Source organism: Pteropus medius, unplaced genomic scaffold (assembly GCF_902729225.1).
Source record: "Pteropus medius unplaced genomic scaffold, Ma_sr-lr_union100, whole genome shotgun sequence".
Lineage (NCBI taxonomy): Eukaryota > Metazoa > Chordata > Mammalia > Chiroptera > Pteropodidae > Pteropus > Pteropus medius.
In genome coordinates this window covers 7,809,013-7,830,163 of record NW_024349222.1, presented here as the reverse complement: position 1 = coordinate 7,830,163, position 21,151 = coordinate 7,809,013, and the positions used below count along the sequence as shown (strand labels likewise).

At 36.0% G+C, this 21,151-nt stretch overlaps 2 long non-coding RNA genes across 3 annotated transcripts in view; one reads left to right on the top strand and one right to left on the bottom strand.

The window, feature by feature from the left end:
* LOC120617118 (uncharacterized) overlaps positions 1-21,151 on the top strand; it is a 134,437-nt gene that overhangs the window by 104,693 nt on the left and 8,593 nt on the right. The window lies entirely within an intron of this gene.
* Positions 6,755-18,895, bottom strand: LOC120617119 (uncharacterized). Of its 2 annotated transcripts, none has more exons than XR_005656779.1 (3): positions 18,730-18,895; positions 14,745-14,833; positions 6,755-7,264 (listed from the first exon to the last, which is right to left on the bottom strand). It is a non-coding gene; the product is annotated as an uncharacterized LOC120617119 (long non-coding RNA). The 2 variants fall into 2 exon arrangements; XR_005656778.1 differs by having other exon boundaries at positions 6,755-7,257.

Genomic DNA, 21,151 nt, shown 5'->3' with positions numbered 1-21,151 from the left:
CCCTTTGTGGTTTGGGTGAAGTGGATTCTCAGGGAGACAAGGTTCGTTTGGCCAATACAGCATCCGTTTTGCTGTAACTTCTGTGCCAGCTGCCATCAGGGGTGGTCCCACAGACCCCTGTGCTTCCTGGACACAATATTACAACTCTTGCAGGCAGTAAAGGTCTGCCTGCCGTGAATTTCTGTGCAATGCCCACTCTGTGCCAGCCTAAATTCGTTGCCTGTGTGGATTAGGAGATCAGGGGAGGGGAGGGGCAGGGCTGTGGCAACTCACTGACAATGGGCCACCTGGGGCAATTTGTGAGTAGGTTGGGGCGAGGTCGCAGAGAAAAGGGCAGTCAGATCAATATAGCCTCAGTTTTCCTGTGACTTCTGTGCCTGGGCATTCCTGCTGTAGTCACCAGTCACAGTGAGATCAGCTGCCGTCTGGGGTGGTCCCATAGACCCCTCCAACTCCCCGACACAATATTACAACTCTTGCAGGCAGCAAAGATCTGCCTGCCACTGATTTCCTTGCAGTGCTCGCCCGGTGCTAGCCAAGCTTGCTGCCTGTGTAAATTGGGAGTTCAGGAGAAGGGAGGGGCTGAGCTGTAGCAGTTCACTGACAATGGGCCTCCTGGGACAATTTGTGGGTAGGGTGGGGTGGTGTCTCAGACAGACTAGGGCAGTAGGATCAATACAGCTTCAGTCTTGCTGCAACTTTGATAACTGTTCGTGAGTTCTCGCATAAGTCCCAGATCACAGCAAGACCAGCTGCTGTCTGGGACTGGCCCACGGGTCCTGGATATCTGCGCAGGTTCATGTTGGCAGCAGTGATCTGCCTGACCTTACCTCTGAAATGTGGCCCACAGCACTGGTAAAGCGCTAGGAATGGAAATGTGGCTCACAGCACTGGCTGCTGTTGCTGGGATTAGAAATGCAGCTCTCAGCGCTTGTCACCTGCTGGGAATGCTTGGCCCTGAATTTGAGCAGAGTTTGGCATCCATCCAGCAACAAATGCCCAGGGCAATCTGCAGGTTGGGCGGGGCAGGCTGATCCCCTCTGACTAGGGATTCCTAATGGCTCTGTGGAAAGGGTCTGCACAATCAAGCTGGTGTGGTCTGTAGATTACCCTGTAGGGTGGCCAGACTAAGGCACAATGGTGGCTGCCTTTCCAGCCCTCATTCTGACACCAGGTAATGCAGACTTTCTCAGAATGAATCCCAGGCAAGCCTCTGACCCACCGCAGGTGTCCCGGGTGAGTGTCTGCATGTCAGAAAACCTGTGCATGGGTCATTCAAAGGGACTTCTAGGGGTTCAGTGTCCTTCCATCTCATCCAGATGGCCAGAATCCCCTCTGATTTCTACAGTAAGAGTTATTAGAATCTCCTCTTCCCTGGGTGGGATCCTGGGCTGGGAAGCCCCCAGATGAGACCAGGACCACCCTCTCCTTTATGAGAGCCTCTGTAGCCTTGCTCTCCCTCCCAGTGTTCCTCCACCACTTGAGGGTGCAGGTCCAGCCTGATTGGTGACTTTGCCCCTCCTACTGTCTTTGATGAGGGTCCTTTATATTATCAGATGTAGATGTTATGATCAGTTGGACTTCAGGTGATTCTCCACATTGATTATTTTATAATTTGGTTGTAATTTCAATGCGGACCTGGGAGGAGACGAACCCTGCTTTTTCCTAGTCCGCCATCTTCCCTGACCTGAAACTTTAGATTTTAGTCTCAGGTTTGGTTTACTTATTTTCCTTATTACCAGTAAACACTATCTGCACTAAACAGGTGAGACTGAAATCATATTTTCAAAATGCACCAAATTCTAAAGGCATTTCTTGTGCACATAGCTGTAAATGAAGCCTGAAGCCTTTCCTTCTCACCAAGGCAATAGTAAAAACACCCCCCAAAATACATTTTATAGCCTTTGTTTTATAAATCTTTGCCAAAGTGATGTTGTAAGAATCACATGATTAGAGCTGGTAGATGAAATGGCAAAATTCTATGGGCTCATCAGATACCCTTGTTGAGCCCTGTTGGGTTGTGGTTGCAGTGGCTGGGGCAGCGGCAGGGACGTAGAGAGGCTAGAAAGACTGTAGTGGGAGGACCATGTAGAATTCACTGGATCTAAGGGTTAGGAAGTGGAGAGTAATTGAAGCATGATAAATCAGGGTCTGCTGGGGAAATTGATGTATAAACAGTAGGGAGAGAACATATAAATATCAAGACTTAAAATGTTCAGGCAAGGATGAAGTCTGGGTTACAGAGCCAAGAGTTCAGGGCCGAGTAAGGACCTCGAGGATATGAAAGAATCAAAGAAGTCTGATGATGTCAAATCCCCATGTGTTTGCAGATAATGCATGGCAAGTCCACCCCTAAAACAGACCAACTTAAGCTTAAAATTCTGGGATAGGACAAACTAATAACCTAGACAAGTCTTGTAAGCAGAAGGCTGATAACAGCTTGGAAGTAATGAGAGATTTTCATGAGCAAGAGGTTTCATCTATTATATTTCTATAATAGCAGAAGAAAGAACCATCTCTATAGCAGAAGAAAGAACCAAAACTAAAATAACACAAGAGAGATGTCATTCCATTCCATCTTAATTGTCCTCTTAATCTTTGTCCCCAAATGTGGCAACAAGGAACATGTTATAGGAATAGCATGATGGAGCAGTTTTTTGGATGCTACTGTTTTGCAAATTGATGTTGACATTAGTTATACAAATAAATTTTTAATTTTTATCTATAATTGATGGGAACATTGACTTATTTAATAAAAATATAAATTATTTTTTTAAAAATATGCTTTTAAAAATACAATAAACAACGTTAATGAGATTTTAAAAATGATTTTCGCCATGGCTATTGATCCACTTCTAGTATGCATGTAGTGACATGCACTGTTAATAGAAAAGGAGGAGTATGTGTTAGGGGTCCAGGGGAAGGGAGATAACTCAGAAGTCAGTGTGATATTTTCCATTTTTGCAAGATAAAAGAGTACTGAAAAAAAAAATTCTACTGCCTTAGAAGGTGCATTCTGTTTGATTTCTCTAGAATAATGTTTTTCTATCTATAAAGTACACTTATCAGTGGCTGCCAGAGCTGTTCCATTAACATGTTACAAATTTTTATTGTGAAAAATCTAAAGTATATACAAAAGTAGAGAAAAAGTATAATAAATTCTCACAAAGCTATCATCCAGTTTCAAGAATTATCACTATTTTGACAATCTTGTTTGATTTAGTCATATATACATATATATCTATGTGTGTATATATATTCGGATAAGGTATTTAAGCAAATTCCAGACATTGTGACATCTCACCTGTAAATACTTCATTATGCATTGCTAATTGAAAGAATGTGTTTCGTGTACACATTATCACAACTTACAAAATGAATAATAATTTCAACTTACAAAATGAATAATAATTTTAATATGATCTAATAGTCAATCTATGTTTAAATTTATTTGATTGTCTCACACATTTTTAACAATAAATCCAATTTATTATAGTTAAGCAAAAATAATGTGAGAAGTCACTGGAAATCATAAAAGACAATTATTTGTAGATACATTTATACTAATGGTAATATGATGATAATGATAATGATGATGATAATAGGCCTGTGATCTATTAGTTTTAAATTGCATATTTTAGAAAGTCAATTTATAAGTTTTTGCTTTTTAATTTTATAAAATTTTATCTAGTTTCCTGAGAATTTGTTATTTTTGTTCTTTTGTATTATTTTCTATTTTATAATATATTTTCTAATTATGCAAGTAATTCACATTCTTTATTAAAATTTTTGGAAAATCATAATTTTATGATCCAGTGAAGACCACTCAAGAATATTTGAATATTTAAATATTTAATCAGAATATTTCCTTCAGTCTTCTGCATGGATATGCGTGTATGATACATACAAGTATATATAATGAGCGCAAACTTAGGATTTCTTTGTAACCACCTTTTTCAATTTACACTTTATGCATTTCTCAAGTCATTGGAGAGCAATTATAATTTTCACAGATCTTTGTGTGAGTCTATGACTATTCCATAGAATAATTCCCTCAAATAGAATCACTGTGTTAAAAAATATACTTTTAAGATTTTTAGTATCCATTAACTAATTATCCCCTAGAAATTGTTTTCCAATTCAGTTTTCAGAAAATGAGTAGCTATTTTAATTCGAGTGCATTAGTATAAAATAATAACATGTAACTTTTTTAATGAATTGACATGAAATATTGCATCTGTTTTCTTTTCCTTTCCTTTAACTTTTTGTGAGACAATTATTTTTCAATCTTTTCTTGAAAACTCTTTTTCAAATGATTTTTTAATAACTATAAATGTAATTATTTGCCTATCATAATTTTGGCCAACTTTCTATTTCAGGGCTCATTTTACTGGTTGTAAAAACTTTTCTATAGTAAAGATATAAACTTTTAGCATATCTTATATTAAATATTTTCTTAATTTTTTCTTCTAATTTTATTTGGTTTTTTAAAGAAGTTTTACATTTTCATAGTTAAGCTTATCAATATTTTTATTGTTATTTCTTTCAAAGAGTTCATTTAGAAAGTCCTTCCCATTCTAAGATAATAAACATATACATATACTTAAATTTGCTTCATGTAGATTTATGATTTTAAAAATACTTAATTTTTTATTTCTTTTGAATTTTAGCAGTAGGGTGTGATGGGAGACACTGACAGGATTTTTTTCCAATCCTTTCATTTCCACATCACATAAAGAATAAACTTTCCTTTCCTTACTGATTTTTTTAATGGTAACTATTCCATACTATACTCATGTCCATTTACAAGTAAATGGGCTGTGTACTATTATGTATCCCCAGCAGACTGTTAGAGGACCCTCTTTGTGGTCTTTTGTATCTCCTATGTAACTTTATTGTATTAAATAAATGATTAATGAGTCATTAGTATACATGAGAAAGTATTTACTTTAAGATAAATAAATGTCTGTTTTGATTGGTTTAAATATTTAACTTTTAGGGGGAAAAAAAGGCACTGGGCCTGATGGGTTCTTTAATGAACCTTCCAATTCATGATTCTTTCATGTAACTTAACTATTTAGACACAATCACTCCCTAAATCAGAGCATCAAGTTAGCTTCCATGGTCCCCAGGCTCAGGATTAACGTTAAGATCCAAGCATTTTAATTCATCATTCTTCCAAAACAATTGTGATGCAGCACTGGGGCTGGTATTTCTCAAACCCTGGTAACGTACAGACAACTTTTGCAAAAAACCTTTGAAGATCGCACTGTGTCTGGTCAATCCAGCAGGATTTCCATACATACCAACCAGTTCTGGAACATGTCTACAACATATTCCTAAGAATTTGTTCCTGGGGATTCTTTTCTAGCATGGATACACACACACACACACACACGCACACACACGCACACACACACGCGCGCGCGCACGCCCTAACTCGACTATAAATTCTATCCTGTCAGGGACTAGATCTTCCATTGCTTTTGCAGCTTTCTGTAGTTTTGCATTCACTCTGCAGTTGCTTACTCCAAGAATGAGCCCTCACCTTGCTCCGCTTCTTCTCCCACTGAACCAAGGAGCAGATCTCAGGCCTTCCGGCCACCTCCCGGTCTCTAGGAGGCCACCGAGTCCGGAGGAGCGGTGGGTTTCTGACACTCGTTGGCTGCTCGTCTCTGTCAAACTCCGCCCAGAAGCTTGGTCTGGGTCTGAACGCCCAAACAGGGCTCTTTGGGCAGAGAGCAGGGGGCACGGGGATGGACTCCTTCCCGGACTTCCTCCTCTTTCTCTCCTTTCTCTCTGCCTCCCTTTGCAGCATAATAAGAATGGGTAAAGTATTTTTATTTCGTTATTTCATTAAGTACTGTCTTTGTTTCTTATTGAATGGGGGGAGGGCGTCTGGCTCTCAGTTTCTGTTAAATAAAACAAGAGGGCTTCAAACTGTGATTAAGTCTCTAGGAATGAAAAGGTGTCATCAGGAGGCACTGTTTGCATTCCAAATAAAAACAAACCATCAGTCCCTGCCCGCCCAAAACCACAACTCCCCACAAAGTCAACAAAAAGCCCTTGAAAAATCTCTGAAGTAGTTGACTCTCCAGTGTTCTTTCAAGGCTAACATGCTTTGCTTTAAAATTTTTTCCTTCATTTTCTTTACAACACATCACTTGTGTCTGTTTTCAGCCATAATCATTTTCATAAATTGGAAATTTTACTTCAACAATTTCTTTATATACATTTTAATAACTCGTGTGCATTATATTCATTAGCTTATTAAAGCATCTTATATTTTAAAAAATCAGCATTATACAAATTGTTCCAGAGAAAATTCTAGAATCCAGACTAAAGGTTAAGGTTTTAGCTCAAAGTGTGCCACTGTTTCGTCTTGTGCAATTCTTTCAATCTCACTTTTGATCTCTGAAGAATGAACAAGTAGACCTGAACGAAGTCCAGATTGCTTTCCTGTTTTGAATTTTCAGGACACCCACACTTGCTGAGCCAGACCCTAGGTCAAGTGTAGGTTTAACTGCCTAGGATAGTGCCTGGAGTCCCAGTTAGAGCTTTTCCCCTTGGGGCATTCGTCACTCCTTTCTTCATTGACCTTATCAGTAGGAAGCAGAGTGAGTCATTTGCTGATAGGTTAGTGGTGTTTCACAGAGCTCCTTCCTGATATCATCTAAAGGTTTACATCCTGGATGCTTACTTAGGTCCCAGCATCCAAGAGAACGCTAAAGACCATATGCTTTTTTTTCCCTTTATGATAAACCACTTTTCGAAATCTACTTGTCCACTAAGGCTGCTAACTATTGTTGGTAAAGAGACTGTAAGTTCTGTTCCAAAAAGTTAAATCAAGGGAGAAAGGATACAAAACAAGAGTTTGTATGGGGTGAATAAAAGGTATACAATTGGAACCTTCTTATATGGTCAACTTTCTTGGGTTAAAAACAGTGTTCACTTAGTTATTCTCAAGAAAGTCAGAAGAGACACTAATGACAAAACCTTTTTTTTTTTTAATTTAAACAATAGACGTTTGTTGTCTCACAGTTCTGGAAGTTGAAAGTCCAAAACTGAGGTATCAGCAGGGTTGGTTCCTTCTGAGGGCTGTGAGAGAGGGATCTGTTCCACGCTTTGCTCATTGACTTGTAGATGGCCATCTTCCTATGTCTCTTCACCTCATCTTCCTTCTTTGTGTGACAAATCCTTTATTTAACCCATAAATCAGGATCTTCCTCAATAACTTCTACCCAATCTAGGAAAAATCTGTTGACTCAAAAGATAGATGTTTTCCACATTAAGACAACTCTATTTATAAGTTAATTTCCTAGTTTCTTCAATGACATAGGTATAAACAGAATAGTAAGTCTCTAAGCATATTGACATTTTTGTTATTCCAGAACCTAGTAAACTCTTATCAACAGCTCATTTCTGTTTTTAATTATAAAACAGGGTTTTAAAAAAGAGTTTAATAAGTTATTTGCCAAAGTACTCTAGGAATTTGATTTAAAAATAAAATATTTTTAAATAAATATACTTTTGAAAAGAACATTTGGAGATCTTTAATCAATAATAACTTCATTTTTCAAAGTTAATTTAAAAGTTTTAGTTTGAGCAACTGAGTGAAGTCTGGTGTCAAGGAAACTAGGATTCCTGGTTCCCTTTAGTGGGGACTGTTATTAGAGATTAAGATCTGGGCACTAGAGATGTTCACTGTTACAATGATAGCTTTGCCTTTAAGCCTTTCTATGAACCAGAACATATGTGTGGGTGTATAGACATATATGTATACATACCCATATATATCCATGCTATATGTATATGTATATATTCACATATAAATTTCTTAAGTACATATTTATGTACACATATACATGCAGATGTATACATGTATATGTATATATATGCATATATATTTGTGTGTAAATATATATATATATATATATATATATATATATATATATATATATATAGCCTTCCCTGTACCATGTTAATTTTTCCCTTCTTCCACAGTGAGAAAACCATGGCTCCCAACAACCTTGATATGTTTATTTGCTAAATACTATAAATGGGTATAAAATAACTTCAGAATTTCCTTGTCATACCACTAAAAACCAAACCTGTTAAAAAGAGTTCAGGATGTGTCTGCCGTTTTCTACCCCTACTTTATGCCTTGGTCAAGGCTGAGAGTCAAATGCTGTGATGATAATTTACTTGAATTAGTTCTTTCATTGCCATCCCATCCCTGTAATGTTATGGTTTTCTTTTGAAATAAGATTCAGTTAATTTGTTTTAGTTTGCTATCAGCTTTAGATTTTTCCCCTTATCCTTTTTTTTATTTGTTTATTCTTTGAGTGTGTAGAACATTAACATGTTTCAAGTCAACACTATAAAAATAGGAATTCTGAGAAATGTCACTGAGTTGCATATACCTTTCACTTTGTTCCCCTCACCTTTTGTAGGTAACCAAATTTACTGTTTCTAGGTTTCCACTTTCTTGTTTCTTTTTGTAAAGCTATGCAGGTATATGTATGATTGCTTACTTCCTTGTCTTTTGTTACACAAAAGGTAGCATACTATATCTGCTCTTATGCATTGCACTGTTAGTCACTTCACAATGTCTTTGGGAAATTGCTTCACATGAGTTTATAGAGATCTTTTTCATTTTTTTTTATAGCTCACATGGAACTTATAGAGCCGCGATGAGCTGGAGATCAGTGGGGAGGGGGAAGGGGAAGAGAAAAATGGAGGAAGGAAGGAAGAGAGAGTGCTACTGCTGTATGATATGGGGATTTGGGGGAGAAAGATGAATAAAAAAACATTTGAGGGTAATTTTTCTCTGGGTTGTGAAGTATAATTCACTGTGTTTCCCCATCCTCTAAGAAAACTTTCAGAAAAGACCACTTTTGTGTTCTATAGGATATGTCAAGTTGCTTACGTAGGTTTGAAAATGTAACAAGGTCTATTTTATTTCCGTTATAGGAGTGGATCAATGATCCCATAGTAGGTCATGTAAAAGGTCAGTGGCTAATGTTATATAGATCCTTCCAGGTCTGGCTGGGCTGTATGAAAAAAAAGGAGTAGATGTCCAAATCCCTGTCTTCTGGGAATTTGAAGGTTTGTTCTAGCATGGAGATTTCTCGCTCAAGGCAGTGCAAAATTAGCTGTGAGAGCAGAACCACAGAATCAGTATGGCATACAAATTTCAGTGACAGCCTAGGATCCAGAGAGTTATTAGATGCTGACATCAGTACTGGGTCATTGTGCCAGAATCTTAGAATTGGAGATTAAAGGAGGCCCATTTTAAGAGTAAACAGGGAGAGGCTCAGGATGAGCCAGCTAGAACAAGTGCTGCTGTTCATAGCTTTTTCTGAAGTTCTGCTTGGAGTGAGGTAGGTCAGCTGGGTTTAATGAACTTGAGATTCAAACACATAGAAATCCAAGGACTAAGATAGAATTCCATAGGAAAAGTCCAGAGAGGAGTTAAAGTGGGTAAATGTCAGTTTGAAGGGGAAATATTCGATTTTCATTTTTGTATTTTGGAAAGAGATCTAAAATGGAATGTAATGAAGTAGCTTTGTTAAACAAATCGTGGAAAACCCAAACTCAAACTCTTGGTGGAAACATCTGAAAACTAAATTATGTTTTAAACATCAAGTAGTAAATATAAGTAATTTACTTCCTCAAGTGGTTAAAATATGCTTAGTTTTCAGTGTAAATTCTTGAGCGATTTGGAAATAACTAAGAGAAGTAGAGGTATTTGAATAAATTTCTTTTTCTTTTTGGATAAGATAGAAGGTAATAGCTAATAGTTGATAAATCAGAAAACGTCTCCCACTTCTTCTCTCTGTCTTTACTCATTTCCTTTTTCACTATTAAATTTGTGATGATTGTTTATAATAAAACTTGAATGCCAAAATAAAAATATACTTAGCAAAATTTGTCAAATGGCTATATTTAAGGACCATTTTTAGAGTTAATAATAACAAGGGAATTAATTTTAAATAGTCACATCTTCTTTTCTAAGTTTGTTTTTATAGTATTATTCTTAACCTTTCTTGTGCCATAGACACCTGTGGGTGTCAGATGAAGCCTAGGAACTGCTCTAAGTAATGATTTTTAAATGAATAAAATAAAATACACATGATTACAGAAGCAGTCAATTAAAGAATAGTTATCAAAAACATAAAAATTGTGATATAGTAATATATACTCTTCTTTAAAGAAGAGTATATATTACTATATCAAAGAAGTATCTATAAATGTATAATAATGAGTACTATGATTCTGATGAGTATAAACAATCTTTTGTGATATCTGCGATAATTATATGATATAAAAATATCTGAGATTTATGTTGGTGAAATACTGTTATTGTTATTACCAGTATGTTTGTTGTTTACATTTAAAGTTGAAAGACATTCTAGATTGCAGATATAAAAAATAAATATGTAAATATTTTCTATTCAGGTTCACAGACTCCTTGAATTCCATAGGTTATAGACTCCACTTAAGAATTCTTGCTCTAAGGGATCATTATATTTTATATCTTAATAGAATATGTATGGATCACATTCCCATCTTCACTGCAGCATTATTCAGAATAGCCCAGATATGCTAACAACCACCACGTCTATCAATAGGTGAATGGATAAAGAAAATGTAGTATATACATACAATGGAATATTATTCAGTCTTAAAAAAGAAAGAAATCCTTACATCTGTGACAACATGGATGAGTCTGAAAGACATTATGCTAAGTGAAATAAGCTGGTGACAGAAGGACAAATATCACATAGTCAAATGCATAGAAGCAGAAACTACAATAGTGGTTTACAGGGACTAGAGTTTGGGGGAAAACGAGGACTTATTGTACAATGGGTAAAAAATTTCGGTTATACAAGATGTATAAGTTCTAGAGATCTGCTATGCAACATAGTACCTACAGTTAGCAATACAGTATTGAATACTTCAAAATCTGTTAAGAGGTGTTCTTACCACAAAAGCAGAACAAAAACAAACAAAAGAAAACACAGAGGGATGCTAGGAAACTAGGAGGTGTCTGATAGGACTATTCCCTTGATTATGTTTGCATATGTTCAAACTCATCAAGTTATACAACATTAAATATGTGCAGTTCTTTGTATATCAATTATATCTTAATAAAGCTGTTATAAAATAACAATTAAGAAAGCATGGATCAATGCTGGAAACCTTCAAAAATAAACATACCCTATGTGTCGGCTGGCCACCTCCCCCAGTGCATTTCTAATTTCAATGATTATATTTTTCATTTCAAGGAATTTTATTTTTAAAAAATCTGGTTATTTTTTCAAGTGCTGGAGAGGATGTGAAGAAAAAGGAACCCTCATATACTGCTGGTGGGACTGCAGATTGGTACAATCACTCTGGAAAACAGTATGGAGGTTCCTCAAAAAACTAAGAATTGATCTACCATATGATCCAGCAATCCCTCTGCCGGATATTTACCCCAAAGACTTGAAAACCCATATCTGAAAAGATATTTGCACAATGATGTTCATAGCAGCATTATTCACAGTGACCAGGATATGGAAGCAACCGAAGTGTCCTACAATAGATGTTTGGCTAGAGAAGCAGTGGTACATATATACAATGGAATATTACTCAGCCATAAGAAGAGATGAAATGCTGCCATTTGCAACAACATGGATGGACCTTGAGATAATCATGCTAAGTGAAATAAGCCAGACAGAAAAAATTGAAAATCACATGATATCACTTATATGTGGGATATAAACCTAAAAACAACAAATGAACAGGACAGACAGAGACTCATGGACATGGACTATAGACTAGTGGTTACCAGAGGGTAGGGAGTGGCCCGGAGCGGGGAGGTAGATGGTGTAAAGGAGGTCATATATAGTGGGGTAGGGGAGTCAGTGGCAGAACTGAGATTTAAAACTGTAGGGGAAAGGTGAAGTGGGTAAAGGGAATCAAATATATGGTAGCTGAAGGAAACTGGATTTTGGGTGGTAAACACATAATAGTATATACAGATGTCAAATGATAATGTACATCTGAAAATTATATAATTATATTAACCAATGTTACCCCAATAAACTTAATTAAAAAATCTGGTTATTTTTATGCCTCATTTTCTTTCATACATTTTTGTACTTATTTATTTCTTTAAACTATCATGTTTAATATTTTGACTGCTTGTTAAAATTTATTACTTCTACTGACTTTCATTTATAGTGACTGTTTGTGTGTTTACCATCTGCCTTGCCACCTTATCTGTGGGAACTTTCTGAGGCCTGAGTTTAAAGTGCTTTCTTCTAGAAAAAATTTATATTTACTTCTGTACACTGGTAGGGTGGGGTGGGATGGGGAGGCATCACCAACCCGGGAATCTTTAAATTAATTTGTTTGTTTGTTTGTTTTTCAGGTCCATATGATATTGTCATCAGAAGGTCCTAAGTCTGTATGAATGCAAAATTATAGCTAATAACTTTCTGGGTAGATATTTTTTCCTCTGCCCAGATCTAAGGAAGAGACAGGAAAGTATCTCAATACCCCTTTGAAGGTGTGATCTTTTGAGAAACCTGGCTTTAGGGTCCCCTCTCCCACCGTGTGGATTCCCCACCATGTGGATTCCCCAGTCCTGTGTCCACTGTGGTTTGGTAGTTGCCCACAAGACAAATGCTATCTCAAGCACTTGCTTACCTCTCTGCATATGGTTTTTTAATGTATTTTATTTTCTACTGGAAGGATTTCTTTGGACACCTAGGACACGATATTGTCAGGTTCTGTTCTGGTTGACTTTTTACTTTGTTTAATCTTTATAATAATAATATGCGATAGCTATTATGTTTCCTTTATTATAAATGTAGAAAAGAGAATTAGCAAGGACAGTTAAGCTGCTCCACATTATCTAGCAAGTCAGTGGCAGAACTGAGATTTAAAACTGTCTACCGGGCCATCGAAGCTCATGTTCTTTCCTTTTTACTGACCTGGATTTTGCTCTGTTTCTTGACATATATTATATCATATGCATTATATTAGAATAATAGGTCCATTCCGGCAGAGATTTTTGTCTGTTTTCCCTCTTCACATACATCTACCATCTAAAGCAGAGTCAGCACATAGAAGAAGGTCAATAAATATTAATCAGATCAATAAATAAGTGAATTTTTATACCATATAATCTTCATAATAATAACTTTTGAGGCTATGTAACATACCATTGAGTTGATTATTTAAGGCAGTATATTTTCAACTTATACTGAGATATTGTAACACCTGTCTTATAAGTGCAAAAATTCTCAGAAACTGGTCGATTATTTTCTTTCCTTGTACTATTTGTTCCATATTGCCCAAATCCTTTTCAGTATTTTTATTTTCCTTCCTTCCTTCCTTCCTTCCTTCCCCCTTCTCCCCTTTCTTTCCAAGTCACAGAACAAGATCCCTGAATTTCAATTCTCCATATTGAGCTGATGGGCTCCACTCTCCTGGTTTTGAGGGCTTTGGTGGTGGTTTCCCTTTCATTCCCAGGGCTATTATTCTTGGTAGAGATTAGTCACAACAGAAAAAGGTGATCCTAGACATTTCTTCTGCTGTGCAGCTGATCATGAAACAAAGTAAAAAGGCAAACTGTAAGCCAGGTGGTTACAGGTGCAGAGAATAGATAAGAATTTAGCTTTGTATAGGTTAGGAGACCATTCTTACTGAATTTCCTTGTTTGGGTTATTCCAGCATAGGCTCAAGTTGAGAATCAGGTTTAGGGTTTTGTAAAAAGCATGTACCACAGCTGCACTTACTCCCACCTAAGCTGCCTCTGTCATTGGCAGAGGCCATATCACTGATGTCAACAATTATTTGAGCTAACACCATGACAGGAGATGATAAAATTGCACATGAAAACAATAAAACCAGTAACCTATAAGAATACTTGCTATGGTTGATAGATATGCAAAGAGCTACATGAGCACCCAGCAGAGAGCTGCTTCCTCTGATATGAGGATGGCTCTTCAGACTTGCCTTTTAGTTGAGGCTACCCTTACCTTCCCCGGTTACCCTCAGATGGCCTTGCCAGACTCTGTCTTTCTCCACATTTTTCTCTTTCTCTCTCCTTTTCCACCCATTTGGATTTATAGCTATTAATTGTTAATAGATAGTATTAATATGTATAATTTGATATTAATAATTATCATTTATAATTAAGAGTCATTTATTTTTCCATGAAGAGAGAAGGACAGTTCTGGTTCTATCTTCTCACTCCCTGGTGATTGCTTACATTAATTGAAAACATTCAACATGCATGAACCTGGGAAACAGATTTCCCAGTTTTATCCCTGAAAATCGTTTCCATTTCACTTTTGTTTTTCTATTTCACTTTTCAAGTCCCCCACATTTTCTGAGGCCCATTTACTTTTATTAGCTTGTTTATTTATGTCGGTTTTTTATTTTTTTTTGGTACTCTTGCCCACCATAACCTCCTTTGTCTTTAAAATTATAGAAGTATTGCATATGCTGGTCTTTGGTAAATTAGCTGTGTTTGATTCTACTACATATAGAGTATTTTTATTTTGGACAACTTTGGCATTTTTTTAAATGATGTGTGTGAAACTTTCTTTCCTCAATTTGTTCTTTTGAGCTCAAGGGTTAGATGCTATTTATGTCTTTTTGCCATTTTATACAGAATTGTGCTTCATAGGCTTGTTTTTAGATTTAAGATGTTAATACACATAAAAAAATAATAAAATACTTACCTTCATAAAATACATGTTGATTAGTCACGGGATTGCTCTTTTTTTCCTTCTTCATTTTCTTTTCTCTTGTATTCATCCATTATTTATTTCTGTAAAAAAAAAAAATCCAGAATATTTTTTATGTTCCCAGCACGTTGTATGCACAGAGCATACACAAACTAATAAGACATGGAATTCACCATGAAAGATAGGCGGACATACTATTTGAAATATCAAGAAACGAGAGCTGGTTCTATGCTATTTTTGTCCAATACATATTTCATGATGAGTTTGACTCTTTTTTGATGTCTGTGAACCATCTATTACTTTGGAAGAATTTTATTACTGATTCAGATTTTCTGCCTTGGGGCCGTGAGCTGCTGTAACAGACATGTTAAATTTTTTAGAAAGCTTGAGTGAGACACAGTATCTATATTGAGGCTTAATGCAGTACATTTGAGAAAATTGGTTTTTCTGTAAGGAAATAACCCCCTGTCACCCTGACCCCAGGCAATGGGTTTCAGATGCATTTAGGAAATCTGGTAATCCTTGCAGCCTGTTATCTCTGAGTGTGACTAAATTGAGTTGAATAAATATTTACTGAGAGCCCACAAAGTGGAGCCTCCCAGCTTCTGCATTAGGTTTGATGCAGAGGTTGGCTGTAATGGGGGAGGAAAGCCATCAGAAGAGATAAGAATAAACCCATGGTAGCAAGAGAATTCAGGAGTCTGTGTTGTCTATGGTCTTAGAAATATTTCGGGGCATAGTAGGGAAGCAAGTTGGTGGACTGGTTCCAAAAGAGCTTGGAATACTTGGCTGGAAGTGGCAAGTTACATATGACCCAACACAACTAAGCCTTGGCTTCACATCCAATAATGAGTCAGTGTCAGGTGAGGCTCTGACGCACTGAGGGTGCTGTGCCAGCAAACATGTGCAACTCTGAAGAATGGTCTCCATCTGATCTCTGGTTGTGATATGATCAGGAAGGAGTAGCCTGAATTGTGGTGTTCCCTGAAATCTTTGATCAGAGTTCTATTCAGCAAAGTTTCTCCTGGAAGCTATGAGGAGCTGTGAGGGGTTATACCTGCTCAGGCCTCCATCCCACTCCCAAATCACAAAACTTTCTCATTTGTTTCTTATGATTCTTTAAGAGACATATGGAGTATAAAGGCTACATTTATATTTTTTCTCTTATTTTTGGAAATGATAGCTATTGAGGCTAAGAAGTATGGTTTCTAAGGTCCTTCGACACTTGGTTTCAATTGGGGATTGAAATCTCTTGCAGAACTTCAAGACAACACATAGGTGAAGCATAGTCTATTACTTGAAAAACAAATGATAGGTTGGAGGAAGTTCTTTATCTATACCACTGTCACCTTTTTAATCTTTTTATTAAGATACTAGTAGTTATAGGTATATATAACTCTCAGAGGCCATCAATGACTGGGCCTACATCAGTGATTTTCAAATTAGATACCAATTGAGTGGGAGTAGGGTTACAGTGGTGTCAGTTAGGGGCTGGATACAATAAATTCTAAAATCTTTAATTTGTCTTACCTATTCTTTTAACAAATATGTCTTAAGCATCTACTATGTGTGGGGCTCTGGGCTAATTTCTCAAGATATGCAAAAATATACAGTCTTGCATGGTTTTTTTTTTCACATCAAGAATAGCAAATTTCAAATTCTTTTTCTGAGATTTGAAGATTTTCTCTTTTTCTCTTTTCTACTGCTTCTTAAAATGAGTCTCTATGTCCTTTGAGTATGTAATAAGCAAAGAAAAGTATATTTCTGACTCTTAACTGTTTTAGAATAGTTTTGAATAAACTAGTCAAAGAGTTATAACAGTGTTTCAAACGTGAATATGAATAGAACATATTACATTTTGTGAAGCACATCACATGCTTGTTTCCATGTAGTATTTATAATAAGGAAGGCACTTTTTATTGCCTCCATTTTATAGATGGTGACTCAGAGGCTGAGTAAGCTGACTATATAACTGGTCAAGTTGGTAGAGCCTCGACTGAAAAGGAGTCTACTGCTCTTCCCAATGCATTATGCTGCTTCTACAAATGTCAAGGGCAGCTGGATGATGGCATTCTTTTTAAACATCCTTCGAAATGGCTTTCTAGCAGTTGGAGTTATTGTTTGAAATATTTTTAAGTTGTTTGTTCTGTATACTTCCTCTATAAGAAAAGGGAAATATGACACATAAACATAGTTGAAGACATGTACCTTGATCTGAAAAGACATCTACAAATAACCTAATCATCTTATAAACTACATCATATAAATTTTTAGGTTGTTTATCTTTTTTTAAAGTTTAGGTTGTATTTATGGATATAGTTTTTAAAAGTCTGGCATTGTTGGCATTTATTTTTGTTTTTGGAAGAACCAGAACTTTCAAATTTTGGTGTAGCAGTATTTATCGATTAATTATTATGTGTTAATGTAACAGACACTGTTACATGTATTCTTTTAAGCTGTCACAACAACCCTATGAGAAAAATTCTATTATTATCTTAATATTATAGATAAGAAGATTGAGGCAAAGTTAAGTGACTTGCCCAGGGTTATACAGCTATCACGTAGGAAAACTGGGCTTGAACTTAGGCTGACTGGATCCAGAGCCCGTTTTTAACCACAACTTTATAATGCTCTGTCTTGGCACTGAACTGATGAGTGTATGACTATTATTTTTAGGTGACTTAATGGTCTTGGTTTTCAGATTCATTGTTTGTGAAAAGCGATTGCACTAGATAATCTATTTACTTAGCAGTACACCTTATTTACATACACGCCTTTTTAAAATCCTCACCCTATAGACGTAGGGTCCTAACCTAAGGACCTATAGTATTATTATTGTCCTCTTTTTGCATGGGAAAATTAGGACTTGGAGAAATCAAGTAACTGCTAAAGGTTATAAGGACTGGGATTCAAACACATATTTTAATAAATATACTTAACTCTCTTTCTTTTTTAGGCCTTATTCAGCCTTAAAATTCTATACATTGAATCCTGTCTTTAATTTAAAAGTCATAATAATAAATTTTTGTTTCATAAACTCATCAATTTATAGTTCTTCCAAGAAATGACCTTGGTCTACAAATGGCTGCAAATGTTTGGAAACTCTAGACATAGATAATAGCAGTCTTAATAATGAAACATTGTGCTATTAATGTTGCATTTTTTTGAGGAGTCACATGTGTAGCAAACAGGATATAACCGGACATGTTAAGCAAGCTGTTGCTAACCTAGAAGACTAAAAGGGATTAGATTCTCATTATTACTCAGAGTTAGTCCCCAAATATCTGTGTATGTTGTTTCTCAGTTTCTTCAGTTTGGCAGGAAGTTTTAAAGAACCTAACAGCATGCCCTTCCGCCCCTGGCATATTTATAAGCTATTTTGGGGTGAGTCATCGGAATTCTGTGGTTTGTATATCCTGAAGTGAGAGAAGGGACACTGACTGTATGGTTAGCATTTATTTGAAACAAGCTAGTTGGAAAAAAATTTCTTTGATAAAAGTTCAATGTTAGGTAAGAAATGCCTGCGGAAGGATCTTTCCATTGTTATAAAGATTTGGCTCATTTTCATGTCTTTGTGAATATCACACACATTTAATTCTTCAGGCTGTGCATAATCACAACTTGACCTACGGCACACAGAAGGCCTGATATGGTATTCGGTTGAAGTAATTACAGAGAATAAACAACTGGTTGAACAACTCTTCTTATGTCCTTGAAATATCTGCTTCCTCATGTCAGAGTAATGCTCTAAGTTTGATAGAATTGTAGATATATGAAAACAGAGAGACCAAACCAAATCCCTGAGGTCCATTGGATAATATCACCAATATTATAATTGCAGATTATGATTAAATCATTACAACAATAAGTCTAAGGTAAAATGTCAGTCATCAAATACATATTTTTTCCTATCTCATCAGGAAAAGAAACTGATTATTAATGGAAGAGGGAAAAAAATACAAATTAGTTGAGTACTTACAGAGTTCCAGATGCTGCAATAGGACTCCAGTAAGTCTCATAGATTGTGAGACAAATTAAAACTGCTTAATGTTCTGGAGAAAACATTACTTCAGAAATTGAAGTGAGCCTATGGTCTACAGCACCAGTGGTTCATAAGACAGGGGTACAAGGAGAGGAAGTGGTGACATTTGGCACCCATGTTCAATCAGTTATCTATTTGATTATGACCACTTGATTAATGACTATAGACAGTCATTGTCAGGGAAGACATCTAGAAGTCGATTATCATATTGGGCGAGTTAAAATAATATCCTGTTTTTTGAAGTATAGAGAGACTACTGTTTGGTCCTTAAAATGGTTTTAGATGGAACATGAATAGGGCATTACATAGCAATAAAATACATAATGGGTAAATGATTTATTTTTAATTTCCTCTTAATCTTCTGATTATGTCAAGTAGGATGTTTGACATCAGTGAAGTTTTAACTCTTCTCAGAACAGGAAACCACATCACTTTGGACTTGAATAACTACTTAATTTACAGTCCTTCTTTGTACGGTTACATTTTATTTATGGCTAGTGAAATTTACATGGAGAATTGATTTTAAACTATTAATTAAATAACAATACAAGTGGTGTGCTGAATAGGTAATGGAGAACTAAACTGAAGAGGCTATACAGCATGTAAAACTTTATAACTTTAGTGATTAAGAGGCAGATAATTTCACAAATGAAAATAGAAAACATAGTTTGCTTAAGTCCTACCTGCTTGTCCAGACCAGTGCTCCTCCAAGCATAGTCCATAGCAATGGTCTGTGAACATTTTGCCCATTAAGTACAGAAATTGCAAGTAATCATTTATAAACTTTTAAGTACAGAAATTGCAAGTAATCATTTATAAACTTTTATAGTTTATTGACATTTCTTTGACATTCAATTACATAAAATATTTTTTAGTAACTTATCTTTATTGTATTCTATAGAAATATTAATCTAGAATAGATTAGAAAAGAAACCTGACAGTTTGAGAAGCCTGCTGTAGAGGAGAGCACATGTTTAGAACAAGAACATAATTAAGGGATGTGGCAGTATAAGCGGTTATGATAAAGGAATATGTATTGGTGAAAAGTACATGATCTCCATAGAACCTAGAAAAATGAGAATTAAGAGGCTAAGATAATAGGTACATTTATAAGAGTTGGGACTTAACATGGTTGTATCCCCAGGATCCAGCACTGTGTCTGGCATATGGTAAAGCACTGTGTATGTATTTGTTAAGTGGACAAATGAGCAAAGGAATAAATGAATAAATGAATGAACTATGATGTTTTGCAGGCAGGTCTAATGCGATCACCACAGAGTATGCTCTATTATAGTGCAGTAATAGTTCCTTGTGCTTTTCCAGGCATTCCACAACACTCTCCAGTTCCTTTTTTCCTCAATTTTATCAACACCAAGTCAATATCTAAGTATTAATTAGGTTGTCAATGTACCTTGATTCCAAGATGGTGGTGCCTTAATTTAAAATAATTTTTAATTCTCAGCTGTATACAACAGCAGGAAGAATATGTTGGGTTATGTTTCAATATTAAACAACTCCAATATCTCAGTGGATTGATCCAATAACAATTTATTTCTTTCTCACACACATGCCCAACAAAAGTTGACATAGGGCTTTGCCCATTGTAGTTATCTCAACTTGTACATCCATAATAACCACATGGAAGATGTCGCAAATCACACCTTGCCTCTTAGAGCCTCAGCTTGAAAGTGACACATTTCACTTCTATTCATGCTTTTTTTGGCTAAAGTATTGAGCAAATCTAATATAAATGGAGTAGAGAAACACAGTCCTACCATGTATCAGGAAAGTGGAGAGCCAGGGTTATTTTATGGAGAGTGCTAAAAACCTACATATACATCCGCCTATTGTGAACTATATTAAGAGTTATTCCTTCTTTGATTGATCTTCTGTGATTGTACCATCAGCATTGAGTTTCTGCATTTTCAGATCTCTGGACTGAATCTGAATGTGATGACCTCATGAAAGTAGGGCCATTTGAGATAGAAGGAGGTCCTCTACCTCAGCCATCAGCCCACTTACTTTAGCAACTCTGTCTTCAGTTCTTTCTTTAATACCAATAGTGACCTCTGGTATATATACCCCTTTTGTTCAAATACTCTTTATGTTGAGTACATCTTTCCATAAGAAGGCAGGCGATTGGCCTTGATTCTTAGTCTGGGAAATTTCTTCTGGTGAAATTTTAAACTGAATGTGAATATAAACATTTATAAATATTCCTGTGATTGTTAGACTGAATCAACTTTCAAGAGGCTGATCAATTCTGAGAAAATCAAGCATATCAAGGTTTTAGACTTGTAAACCTGAGCAGTAGGTCCTAGGTCCTAGGGAGCTATAGATTCTCCTCTCTCTCTCTCTC